The following is a 13,155-nucleotide window of genomic DNA, read 5'->3' on the forward strand; positions in this document are numbered from 1 at the left end:
AAACCGATCGAACATCTCTGGAAAGACCTGAAAATAGCTGTGTAGCGATGCTCCCTATCCAACCTGCCAGAGCTTGACAGGATCTGTAGACAAGAATGGGAGAAACTCCCCAAATACAAGTGTGCCAAGCTTGTAGTGTCATACCCAAGAAGAATCGAGGCTGTCACCGCAGACAAAGGTGCTTCAATAAAGAACTGAGAAAACGGTCTGAATACTTGTGTAAATTTAAATGTATTTTATTTTTTATACATTTGCAAACGTTTCTAAAAAACTGTTTTAGCTTTGTCATTGTGGGGTATTGTGTGTGGATTGATGAGGGGGAAAAAAACAATTTAATACATTTTAGAATAAGGCTGTAACGTAACAAAATGTTGAAAAAGCCAAGGGTTCTGAATGCTTTCCAAATGCACTGTACATTGCTTTGGCAACAGTAGCAACCACCCATTCATGCCAATAAAGCATTTATTGAATTGAAAGCGAGGGATAGAGAAGGGGGGGAAGAGAGAGAGAAAGAGAGAAAGAGAAAGATAAGTGAGAGGGAGGGAGAGAGAAAGGGAAGATTATTGAAAGAAAGATAGAGAGCGAGAGAAGAAGAAGAAGGGGGAATTGCAATGTGTGGATGCTTGTGCATGTGAACATAGAGAAAGTGTATTGCATGTGAACAGGTTGTATTGACCTATAAAGAGGTTGTATTGATCTGTGGAGTGTCTTCATTATAGGTGGTGATGATGCTGACAACCTCCAGAGACCAGAGACGGACCACAGGCTGCTTCATTCTCCATTCACAACATCACAACATGGGGACATTCTCCCCACGTCTTATAACGCACAGGCACAGACACACACACACCACTACTCTACTCTACATGTTGTGAATGATAATAGCGACCCACATCATTGATTAAGATGTTGAACCACACAAAAATGAACACACGCACACACAGACATGCACACATTCACATGATGGTTTGCCAAATAGCACTGGCGATATGAGCAAACGTCTCTAGTCTCTAGCTAATGTAGCCATGGGTCTCAACCTATGTTCAGTACACCCACATGCACTATTCATTAATCAAGAGATAGGGCAGCAGTAACAGGGCCAACTTATGATGGAGTGCTACACACACACACACACACACACACACACACACACACACACACACACACACACACACACACACACACACATACATACATACACATACACATACACATACACATACACATACACATACACACACACACACACACACACACACACACACACACACACACACACACACACACACACACACACACACACACACACACACACACACACACACACACACACACACACACACATTAAACATACACAGACTCGGAACACGCACACCGTTACAGAGGACCAAAAAGAACCAACCACCGCACACATGGGCTCACTTAATAATGCTAAATCTCATAAAGCTATAGGCCTGGTGAATAATAGATGTATCTCTCCGTCCCCCATTATAAATATACATATTTTTGACATATTACAAATATTATAAATGAATATTTTATACATTAATTTCACACGCTCTTCTGGGACTGGACATCTCACGGTACAGTAGCACCTTTCCTCCGAATCAGAACTCATCGCTGCCATTTTTAAAACAAACCTAAATGGGACTTCTACTGACATCACATGTTTAACATGGTAATGGTAGACAGTCAAACATTTTGGAGATGGGGATGTAATAACCCCTAGCATATGTGCAGCATCCCTAGATCTATTCAACCCCATCACAGGATTAGTGGTACACTAGGGAGCAGAGACAATCCGTGGGTCCAGTTTAAAACAATACAGATAAAATAGCATTTTATTTGTCACAAGCTTCATAAATAAGAAGTGCAGACTAACAGTCAAATGCTTACGGAACCCTCCCAACAATACAGATTTTTTATTTCTTTTCTTTTTTTTCTATAATAATAACAGAAGGAATAAGTACAAAATTAGTAATGATAACTTGACTATATACACAGGGTACCATTACTGAGTTGATGTGCAAGGGTAAGAGGTAATTGAGGTAGATATGTACATGAAGGTGACTAAGCAATGGGATATATAAGATAATTAACAGTAACAGCAGTGTATGTGATGAGTCAAAAGAGATTAGTGCAAAAGTGTCAATTTTAGATATTCCGGGTAGCAGTTGGATACCTGTAAAGTCCCCTATTTAGGAGACCTGCGCGGTTCTGACCGTCATTTTTGACGAATCAATCGTTCTGTGGACAGCGTAGATCGAAATGGCTTGCAATGAGCTGTAGCCCTGATTCTTAAGGACACAGGAGTGTTTCTCTTCTGCCTGTTTGAAGCAGTATATGAAATCTGACATCACTTGAAGCTCCTAAAATTTCATTCGCTTTTCCGACTGCCTATCAACTCCTGAATCCACCTTGAATCCTAACATCGTAACGCAGCAGGACAGAGAGGTTTCATCTCAGCACATTCAGAGATCGATTTATAACCAGTAATCTAAAGTCATTCATCGATTTTAAACAAACAAAACTTTCTGTTTGCCATAGACAGACAAGATGAGATGAAAGGCGAGCTCCTTTATTTCCAAGATGGCATAGCAGTTCAGACGTCTTTTGTCCTCGTCTTTTGTCCTCGTCAACTTTTTTACAACTTTTTTCACATACCTTTTTATATATTTTTTTTTTATTTTCCATAAACTCATCTTCAAAACACTCTCCTGCAACCCGCCTCACCAATTTATATTTATAAAAAAAAGTATTATTTACCTCAAATCTGTAATCCTCCAAGAAGCTAACCAGAAACTCGCCAGAAGCTAGCCAGGAGCTACCCAGAAGCTAGCCAGAAGCTAATCCAGAAGCTAATCAGAAGCTAATCAGAAGCTAGTTAGCTTCTTTACTGGCTAATCGTTAGCATTCAGCTAACCACGGTTTGTGGTCATCAGCTATCCTTTAGCTCGAAAATCTATCGCCAGTTTTGTACGGCGCAGCGCGGCTAAGGAACATACTGGACCATACATACATGTCCCTGGATTTCAACCGCTAACTCTGGACATTCATACCTGGATCTCACAGCTAGCTAGCTGCTATCCGTGTGACTATCGGCTTTCGTCGATTCCGGAGCAAACATAAATTATTCCGTAGCTAACCAGCTGAAGAGTTCCATCAATCACTCCTGGGCTACAATCACCTATCCGGACCCGTTTTACTGCCTACGCAGAGCCCCACCGGGCCTTCACAACTGGACTGCCGACGTTATCTACCCGAAGGAGTAATCCGCTGGCTCCTCCGTCGCGACGTTAACCTGAACGCCCATCTGCGGCCCGCTAACCATTAGCTGTCTTATCGGCTGCTATCTGAATAGACAATCCGACAATTTATTTATTTATTTTTATTATTAAAAAAAAAAAATCTTCTTGGGCCTCTATCTATATCTATTGTTTTTTGTTGTTGTTGTGTGATTTGGATTAATCCCCTCTACCACACGGAACCCCACTAATCTACTGACGGAACGCAAGAGGTGGCTAATAACAGACCTCCATCCTATGCTAGCTTGCTACCGATTACCTGGCTAGCTGTCTAAATTGCCGTGACCCCCAACCAACCTCTCTACTCACTGGACCCTTTTGATCACTCGACTAAGCATGCCTCTCCTTAATGTCAATATGCCTTGTCCATTGCTGTTCTGGTTAGTGTTTATTGGCTTATTTCACTGTAGAGCCTCTAGTCCTGCTCACTATACCTTATCCAACCTATTAGTTCCACCACCCACACATGCAATGACATCTCCTGGTTTCAATGATGTTTTAAGAGACAATATCTCTCTCTTCATTACTCAATACCTAGGTTTACCTCCACTGTATTCACATCCTACCATACCTTTGTCTGTACATTATACCTTGATGCTATTTTATAGCCCCCCCAGAAACCTCCTTTTACTCTCTGTTCCAGACGTTCTAGACAACTAATTCTCATTGCTTTTAGCCGTACCCTTATTTTACTCCTCCTCTGTTCCTCTGGCGATGTAGAGGTGAATCCAGGCCCTGCAGTGCCGAGCTCCACTCCTATTCCCCAGGTGCTCTCTTATGACGACTTCTGTAACCGTAATAGCCTTGGTTTCATGCATGTTAACATTAGGAGCCTCCTCCCTAAGTTTGTTCTATTCACTGCTTTAGCACACTCTGCCAACCCGGATGTTCTAGCTGTGTCTGAATCCTGGCTTAGGAAGATCACCAAAAATTCTGAAATTTTAATTCCAAACTACAACATTTTCAGACAAGATAGAACTGCCAAAGGGGGCGGTGTTGCAATCTACTGCAAAGATAGCCTGCAGAGTTCTGTCCTACCATCCAGGTCTGTACCCAAACCATTTGAACTTCTACTTTTAAAAATCGACCTCTCTAAAAACAAGTCTCTCACCGTTGCCGCCTGCTATAGACCACCCTCTGCCCCCAGCTGTGCTCTGGACACCATATGTGAACTGATTGCCCCCCATCTATCTTCAGAGCTCGTGCTGCTAGGCGACCTAAACTGGAACATGCTTAACACCCCAGCCATCCTACAATCTAAATTTGATGCCCTCAATCTCACACAAATTATCAATGAACCTACCAGGTACCTGACCAAAGCCTTAAACACGGGCACCCTCATAGATATCCTCCTAACCAACTTGCCCTCTAAATACACCTCTTCTGTCTTCAACCAAGATCTCAGCGATCACTGCCTCATTGCCTGCATCCGTAATGGGTCAGCGGTCAAACAACCTCCACTCATCACTGTCAAACGCTCCCTGAAACACTTCAGCGAGAAGGCCTTTCTAATCAACCTGGCCGGGGTATCCTGGAAGGATATTGATCTCATCCCGTCAGTAGAGGATGCCTGGATATTTTTTTTAAATGCCTTCCTAAACATCTTAAATAAACATGCCCCATTCAAGAAATTTAGAACCAGGAACAGATATAGCCCTTGGTTCTCCGCAGACCTGACTGCCCTTAACCAACACAAAAACATCCTATGGCGTTCTGCATTAGCATCGAACAGCCCCTGTGATATGCAGCTGTTCAGGGAAGCTAGAAACCATTATACACAGGCAGTTAGAAAAGCTAAGGCTAGCTTTTTCAAGCAGAAATTTGCTTCCTGCAACACTAACTCCAAAAAGTTCTGCGACACTGTAAAGTCCATGGAGAATAAGAACACCTCCTCCCAGCTGCCCACTGCACTGAAGATAGGAAACACTGTCACCACTGATAAATCCACCATAATTGAGAATTTCAATAAGCATTTTTCTACCGATGGCCATGCTTTCCACCTGGCTACTCCTACCCCGGTCAACAGCACTGCACCCCCCACAGCAACTCGCCCAAGCCTTCCCCATTTCTCCTTCTCCCAAATCCGTTCAGCTGATGTTCTGAAAGAGCTGCAAAATCTGGACCCCTACAAATCAGCCGGGCTAGACAATCTGGACCCTTTCTTTCTAAAATTATCTGCCGAAATTGTTGCCACCCCTATTACTAGCCTGTTCAACCTCTCTTTCGTGTCGTCTGAGATTCCCAAAGATTGGAAAGCAGCTGCGATCATCCCCCTCTTCAAACGGGGACACACTCTTGACCCAAACTGCTACAGACCTATATCTATCCTACCATGCCTTTCTAAGGTCTTCGAAAGCCAAGTCAACAAACAGATTACCGACCACTTCGAATCTCACCATACCTTCTCTGCTATGCAATCTGGTTTCAGAGCTGGTCATGGGTGCACCTCAGTCACGCTCAAGGTCCTAAACGATATCTTAACCGCCATCGATAAGAAACATTACTGTGCAGCCGTATTCATTGATCTGGCCAAGGCTTTCGACTCTGTCAATCACCACATCCTCATCGGCAGACTCAACAGCCTTGGTTTCTCAAATGATTGCCTCTCCTGGTTCACCAACTTCTTCTCTGATAGAGTTCAGTGTGTCAAATCGGAGGGTCTGCTGTCCGGACCTCTGGCAGTCTCTATGGGGGTGCCACAGGGTTCAATTCTTGGACCGACTCTCTTCTCTGTATACATCAATGAGGTCGATCTTGCTGCTGGTGAGTCTCTGATCCACCTCTACGCAGACATTCTGACACCAACCCTCCAGGCAAGCTTCAATGCCATACAACTCTCCTTCTGTGGCCTCCAATTGCTCTTAAATACAAGTAAAACTAAATGCATGCTCTGTCCAACATCACTACTCTGGACGGCTCTAACTTAGAATACGTGGACAACTACAAATACTTAGGTGTCTGGTTAGACTGTAAACTCTCCTTCCAGACCCATATCAAACATCTCCAATCCAAAGTTAAATCTAGAATTGGCTTCCTATTTCGCAACAATGCATCCTTCACTCATGCCGCCAAACATACCCTTGTAAAACTGACCATCCTACCAATCCTCGACTTTGGCGATGTCATTTACAAAATAGCCTCCAAAACCCTACTCAACAAATTGGATGCAGTCTTTCACAGTGCAATCCGTTTTGTCACCAAAGCCCCATATACTACCCACCATTGTGACCTGTACGCTCTCGTTGGCTGGCCCTCGCTTCATACTCGTCGCCAAACCCACTGGCTCCATGTCATCTACAAGACCCTGCTCGGTAAAGTCCCACCTTATCTCAGCTCACTGGTCACCATAGCATCTCCCACCTGTAGCACACACTCCAGCAGGTATATCTCTCTAGTCACCCCCAAAACCAATAATTTCTTTGGCTGCCTCTCCTTCCAGTTCTCTGCTGCCAATGACTGGAACGAACTACAAAAATCTCTGAAACTGGAAACACTTATCTCCCTCACGAGCTTTAAGCACCAACTGTCAGAGAAGCTCACAGATTACTGCACCTGTACATAGCCCACCTATAATTTAGACCAAACAACTACCTCTTTCCCTACTGTATTTAATTAATTTATTTATTTTGCTCCTTTGCACCCCATTATTTTTATTTCTACTTTGCACATTATTCCATTGCAAATATACCATTCCAGTGTTTTACTTGCTATATTGTATTTACTTTGCCACCATGGCCTTTTTTTGCCTTTACCTCCCTTATCTCACCTCATTGACTCACATCGTATATAGACTTGTCGATACTGTATTATTGTCTGTATGTTTGTTTTACTCCACGTGTAACTCTGTGTCGTTGTATGTGTCGAACTGCTTTGCTTTATCTTGGCCAGGTCGCAATTGTAAATGAGAACTTGTTCTTAACTTGCCTACCTGGTTAAATAAAGGTGAAATAAATAAATAAAAATGAAAATGAATTCAGAGCTCTCTGAGGCGCTCACAGCGATGGAGATCTTTAGAAAATATTTTATCTAACACTAAATACACAGATATGTATTTTACGGTTATAAGGAAGGTGAAATCTTATAGTTAGTCTATTAATAAATTGGTTATTCTAAACTCGGCAAAAAAAGAAACGCCTCTTTTTCAGAAGATAATTCGTAAAAATCCAAACTTCACAGATCTTCATTGTAAAGGGTTTAAACACAGTTTCCCATGATTGTTCAATGAACCATAAACAATTAATGAACATGCACCTGTGGAACAGTCGTTAAAGACACGTTAAGCTTATAGACAATTGGCAAATAAGGTCATAGTTATGAAAATTTAGGACACTAAAGAGGCCTTTCTACTGACTCTGAAAAACACCAAAAGAAAGATGCCCAGGGTCCCCGCTCATCTGCGTGAATGTGCCTTAGGCATGCTACAAGGAGACATGAGGACTGCAGATCTGGCCAGGGCAATAAATTGCAATGTCCGTATTGTGAGACGCCTAAGACAGCGCTACAGGGAGACAGGATGGGCAGCTGATCGTCCTCGCAGTGGCAGTAACAACACCTGCACAGGATCGGTACATCCGAACATCACACCTGCGGGACAGGTACAGGATGGCAACAACAACTTCCTGAGTTACACCAGGAATGCACAATCCCTCCATCAGTTTTCAGACTGTCCGCAATAGGCTGAGAGAGGTTGGACTGAGGGCTTGTAGGCCCTCACATCACTGGCAACAACAACGCCTATGGGCACAAACCCACCGTCGCTGGACCAGACAGGACAGGCAAAAAGTGTTCTTCACTGACGAGGTGCGGTTTTGTCTCACCAGGGGTGATGGTCAGATTCGCGTTTATCGTCGAATGAATGGCCTGTACTCTGGAGCGGGATTGATTTGGAGGTGGAGGGTCCATCATGGTCTGGGGAGGTGTGTCACAGCATCATCGGACTGAGCTTGTTAACATTGCAGGCAATCTCAATGCTGTGCGTTACAGGGAAGACATCCTCCTCCCTCATGTGGTACCCTTCTTGCAGGCTCATCCTGACATGACCCTCCAGCATGACAATGCCACCAGCCATACTGCTCGTTCTGTGCGTGATTTCCTGCAAGACAGGAAATGTCAGTGTTCTGCCATGGCCAGCGAAGAGCCCGGAACTCAATCCCATGGAGCACATCTGGGACCTGTTGGATTGGAGGGGGAGGGGTAGGGCCATTCCCCACAGAAATGTCCGGGAACTTGCAGGTGCCTTGGTGGAAGAGTGGGGTAACATCTCACAGCAAGAACTGGCAAATCTGGTGCAGTCCACGAGGAGGAGATGCACTGCAGTACTTAATCCAGCTGGTGGCCACACCAGATAATGACTGTTACTTTTGATTTTGACCCCCCCTTTGTTCAGGGACACATTCTTCCATTTCTGTTCGTCACATGTATGTAGAACTTGTTCAGTTTATGTCTCAGTTGTTGAGTCTTGTTATGTTCATACAAATATTTACACATTTTAAGTTTGCTGAAAATAAACACAGTTGACAGTGGTAGAGTTCATATTTAGAAATAAATATTTCATTTCATGCCTTATTCATACAGTTTTGTTAAATAGAATATATGTCATAAAAAATTTAACATTTTCTGTGATAACATGCGTCTTTGTGAGAGGTGTAGGAGTCAGGCGCAGGAGAGCAGGGATGTCTGAGAAGCGTGTTTAATAATATAGTCCACCAATACAAAACGGCACAGACAAAAATCCCAAAACTACGCTCTCGAATACTCAGAAACTAGTGCAAACGCACGGAGGAACAAACACAGTTCCGACACTTTACATACACGTGCGTAATAGCGAAAAAACAACAAACATCAAATGCAATCGAGCGCAATACACACAAGTCTAATCCTGCACCAATTACGGCAGGTAACAGGTGCCCTATATACCCACAGAAATCAAAGCAATTGAAAACCAGGTGTGAAAAGGAACACAGACAAAACAACCAGAAAAGGAAAAAGGTATCTGTAGCGGCTAGTAGACCGGTGACGTCGAGCGCCGAGCGCCGCCCGAACAGGGAGAGAAGTTACCTTCGGTAGAAGTCATGACAGTACCCCCCCCTCTGACGCACGGCTCCCGCAGCGCGACGACGCCGGCCTCGAGGACGACCCGGAGGACGAGGCACAGGGCGATCCGGATGGAGGCGGTGAAACTCCCTTAGCATAGGTGGATCCAGTACGTCCTCCACCGGCACGCAGCATCTCTCCTCCGGACCGTACCCCTCCCAGTCCACGAGGTACTGAAGACCCCCCCACCTGACGCCTCGAGTCCAGTATGGACCGAACTGCATACGCCGGCGCCCCCCCGATGTCCAGGGGGGGCGGAGGGACCTCCCGCACCTCATCTTCTTGAAGCGGACCAGCCACCACCGACCGGAGGAGACACACATGAAACGAGGGGTTAATACGGTAATACGGGGGGAGCTGTAACCTATAACACACCTCGTTTATTCTCCTCAGGACTTTGAATGGCCCCACAAACCGCTGACCCAGCTTCCGGCAGGGCAAGTGGAGGGGCAGGTTTCGGGTCGAGAGCCAGACCTGGTCCCCCGGTGTGTACAACGGGGCCTCGCTGCGGTGGCGGTCTGCACTGGCCTTCTGCCGCCCTTCGGCCCGTTTAAGGTACCCGTGGGCGGCCTCCCAGGTTTCCCTTGAGCGTTTCACCCAATCGTCCACCGCAGGAGCCTCGGTCTGGCTCTGATGCCATGATACCAGGACCGGCTGATAGCCCAACACACATTGGAAGGGCGACAGGTTCGTAGAGGATTGGAGGAGTGAGTTCTGGGCCATCTCCGCCCAGGGGATGTACTTCGTCCACTCCCCTGGCCGGTCCTGGCAATACGACCGCAGAAACCTACCCACATCCTGGTTCACTCTTTCCACCTGCCCATTACTCTCTGGGTGAAACCCAGAGGTCAGGCTGACCGAGACCCCCAAATGTTCCATGAACGCCTTCCACACCCTGGACGTGAACTGGGGATCCCGATCAGAAACAATATCCTCAGGCACCCCGTAGTGCCGGAAGACGCCAGTAAACAGGGCCTCCGCCGTCTGTAGGGCCGTAGGGAGACCGGGAAAAGGGAGGAGACGACAGGACATAGAAAACCGATCCACAACGACCAGGTGTTGCCCTGTGACGGTGGCGGATCGGTCAAGAAGTGACCAAGGCCGCTGTGGAACGGGAAGGGGTTGTAACTTCCCTCTGGGCAGGTGCCTAGGAGCCTTGCACTGAGCGCACACTGAGCAGGAGGACACATAATCCCTCACGTCCTTGGCTAAAGTGGGCCACCAGTACTTCCCACTAAGACATCGCACCGTCCTCCCGATCCCCGGGTGACCAGAGGAGGGGGATGTGTGAGCCCACCAAATTAACCTGTCTCTAACCTCCAGCGGAACATACACCCGTCCCGCTGGACACTGTGGTGGAGTGGGCTCAACACGCGATGCTCGCTCAATGTCTGCGTCCACCTCCCACCTTACAGGTGCCACTAGACAAGAAGCCGGGAGGATGGGCGCAGGATCAATGGCCCGCTCCTCCGCATCATATAGTCGGAACAGTGCGTCTGCCTTAGTGTTCTGGGAGCCCTGGTCTATAGGAGGTGCTAAACCTAAATCGGGTGAAAAACATGGCCCACCTTGCCTGACGAGGGTTCAGTCTCCTCGCTGCCCGAATGTACTCTAGATTACGGTGGTCAGTCCAGATGAGGAAAGGGTGTTGGGCCCCCTCAAGCCAATGTCTCCACACCTTCAGGGCTCTGACAACAGCTAGCAGCTCCCGATCCCCCACGTCATAGTTTCGCTCCGCCGGGCTGAGCTTCCGAGAAAAGAAAGCACAGGGGCGGAGCTTCGGTGGCGCACCCGAGCACTGGGAGAGCATGGCTCCAAACCCAGCCTCGGATGCGTCCACCTCCACTATAAATGCCAAAGAGGGGTCCGGATGCGCCAGCACGGGAGCCGAGGTAAAAAGAGCTTTCAGGCGACCAAAAGCCCTGTCCGCCTCAGCCGACCATCCCAGACGCGTCGGCCCCCCCTTCAGCAGTGACGTAATGGGCGCAGCCACCTGCCCAAAACCCCGGATAAACCTCTGGTAGTAGTTGGCAAACCCTAAGAACCGCTGCACCTCCTTTACCGTGGTTGGAGTCGGCCAATTACGCACGGCTGCAATGCGGTCATCCTCCATCACCAACCCCGATGTGGAAATGCGATATCCAAGGAAGGCGACAGCCTGTTGGAAGAACGAGCATTTCTCAGCCTTGACGTACAGGTCATGCTCCAACAGTCGCCCAAGTACCCTGCGCACCAGAGACACGTTCGCGGCCCGTGTAGCGGAATAGACCAGAATATCATCGATGTAAACCACCACGCCCTGACCGTGCAGGTCCCTGAGAATCTCATCCACAAAAGATTGGAAGACTGCTGGAGCATTCTTCAACCCGTACGGCATGACGAGGTACTCATAATGGCCGGATGTGGTACTAAACGCTGTCTTCCACTCATCTCCCTTCCGGATACGCACCAAGTTATATGCACTCCTGAGATCCAGTTTTGTGAAAAATCGTGCTCCATGAAATGACTCAATCGCCGTGGCAATGAGAAGTAGCAGGTAACTATACCCTGGAATTTAGACCTCTATAGTCAATGCACGGACGCAGACCACCCTCCTTCTTCTTCACAAAAAAGAAACTTGAGGAGGCAGGTGAGATCGAGGGCCGAATGAACCCCTGCCCCAGAGATTCCGATATGTATGTCTCCATAGCCACCGTCTCCTCCTGTGACAGGGGATACACGTGACTCCTGGGAAGTGCAGCGCCTACCAGGAGATTTATCGCACAATCCCCTCGTCAATGAGGTGGTAATTGGGTCGCCTTCTTTTTACAGAAGGCGATAGCCAAATCGGCATATTCTGAGGGAATGTGCACGGTGGAGACTTGGTCTGGACTCTCCACCGTTGTAGCACCGATGGAAACTCCTACACACCTGCCTGAGCACTCCTCCGACCACCCCTGTAGAGCCCTCTGTTGCTGTCACGCCCTGGTCGAAATATTTTGTGTTTATCTTCATGTATTGGGTCAGGCCAGGAAGTGGCATGGGGTTTTTGTATTGTGGTGTGTTTTGTCTTGGGGTTTTGGTGTTGGTATTGGGATTGTAGCTTAGTGGGGTATCTAGCAAAGTCTATGGCTGTCTGGAGTGGTTCTCAATCAGAGGCAGGTGTTTATCGTTGTCTCTGATTGGGAACCATATTTAGGCAGCCATATTCTTTGAGTTTGTCGTGGGTGATTGTCCTTAGTGTCTTTGTTCCTGTCGCTGTGTTAGTTGACAAGTATAGGCTGTTTCGGTTTTCGTTGCGTTTATTGTTTTGTAGTGTTTGTGTTAATTCATGTTTACATTTGTTGATTAAACATGGATTGCAATCTACACGCTGCATTTTGGTCCGACTCTCCTTCACACCAAGAGAACCGTTACAGTTGCCACGAAATCCTGGGGTTGTGATGGGCCAACCAGGGGATCCCCAACACCACCGGAAACGCAGGAGAATCAATGAGGAAGAGACTAATTCTCTCCTCATGACCCTCCTGCGTAACCATACCCAGTGGAGCCGTGGCCTCCCTGACTAGCCCTGACCCTAATGGTCGGCTATCTAAGGCGTGCACTGGGAAGGGTTTGTCCAGCTGAACAAGGGGAATCCCTAACCTGTTCGCTAAACCGCAGTCAATAAAATTCCCTGCCGCTCCTGAATCTACTAGCGCCTTATGCCGGGAAAGAGGGGAAAATTCAGGAAAAACAATCCATACATACATGTGACCAACAGGGGGCTCTGGGTGAG

The sequence above is a fragment of the Oncorhynchus keta genome, chromosome 26, assembly GCF_023373465.1.
Source record: "Oncorhynchus keta strain PuntledgeMale-10-30-2019 chromosome 26, Oket_V2, whole genome shotgun sequence".
Taxonomy (NCBI): Eukaryota; Metazoa; Chordata; class Actinopteri; order Salmoniformes; family Salmonidae; genus Oncorhynchus; species Oncorhynchus keta.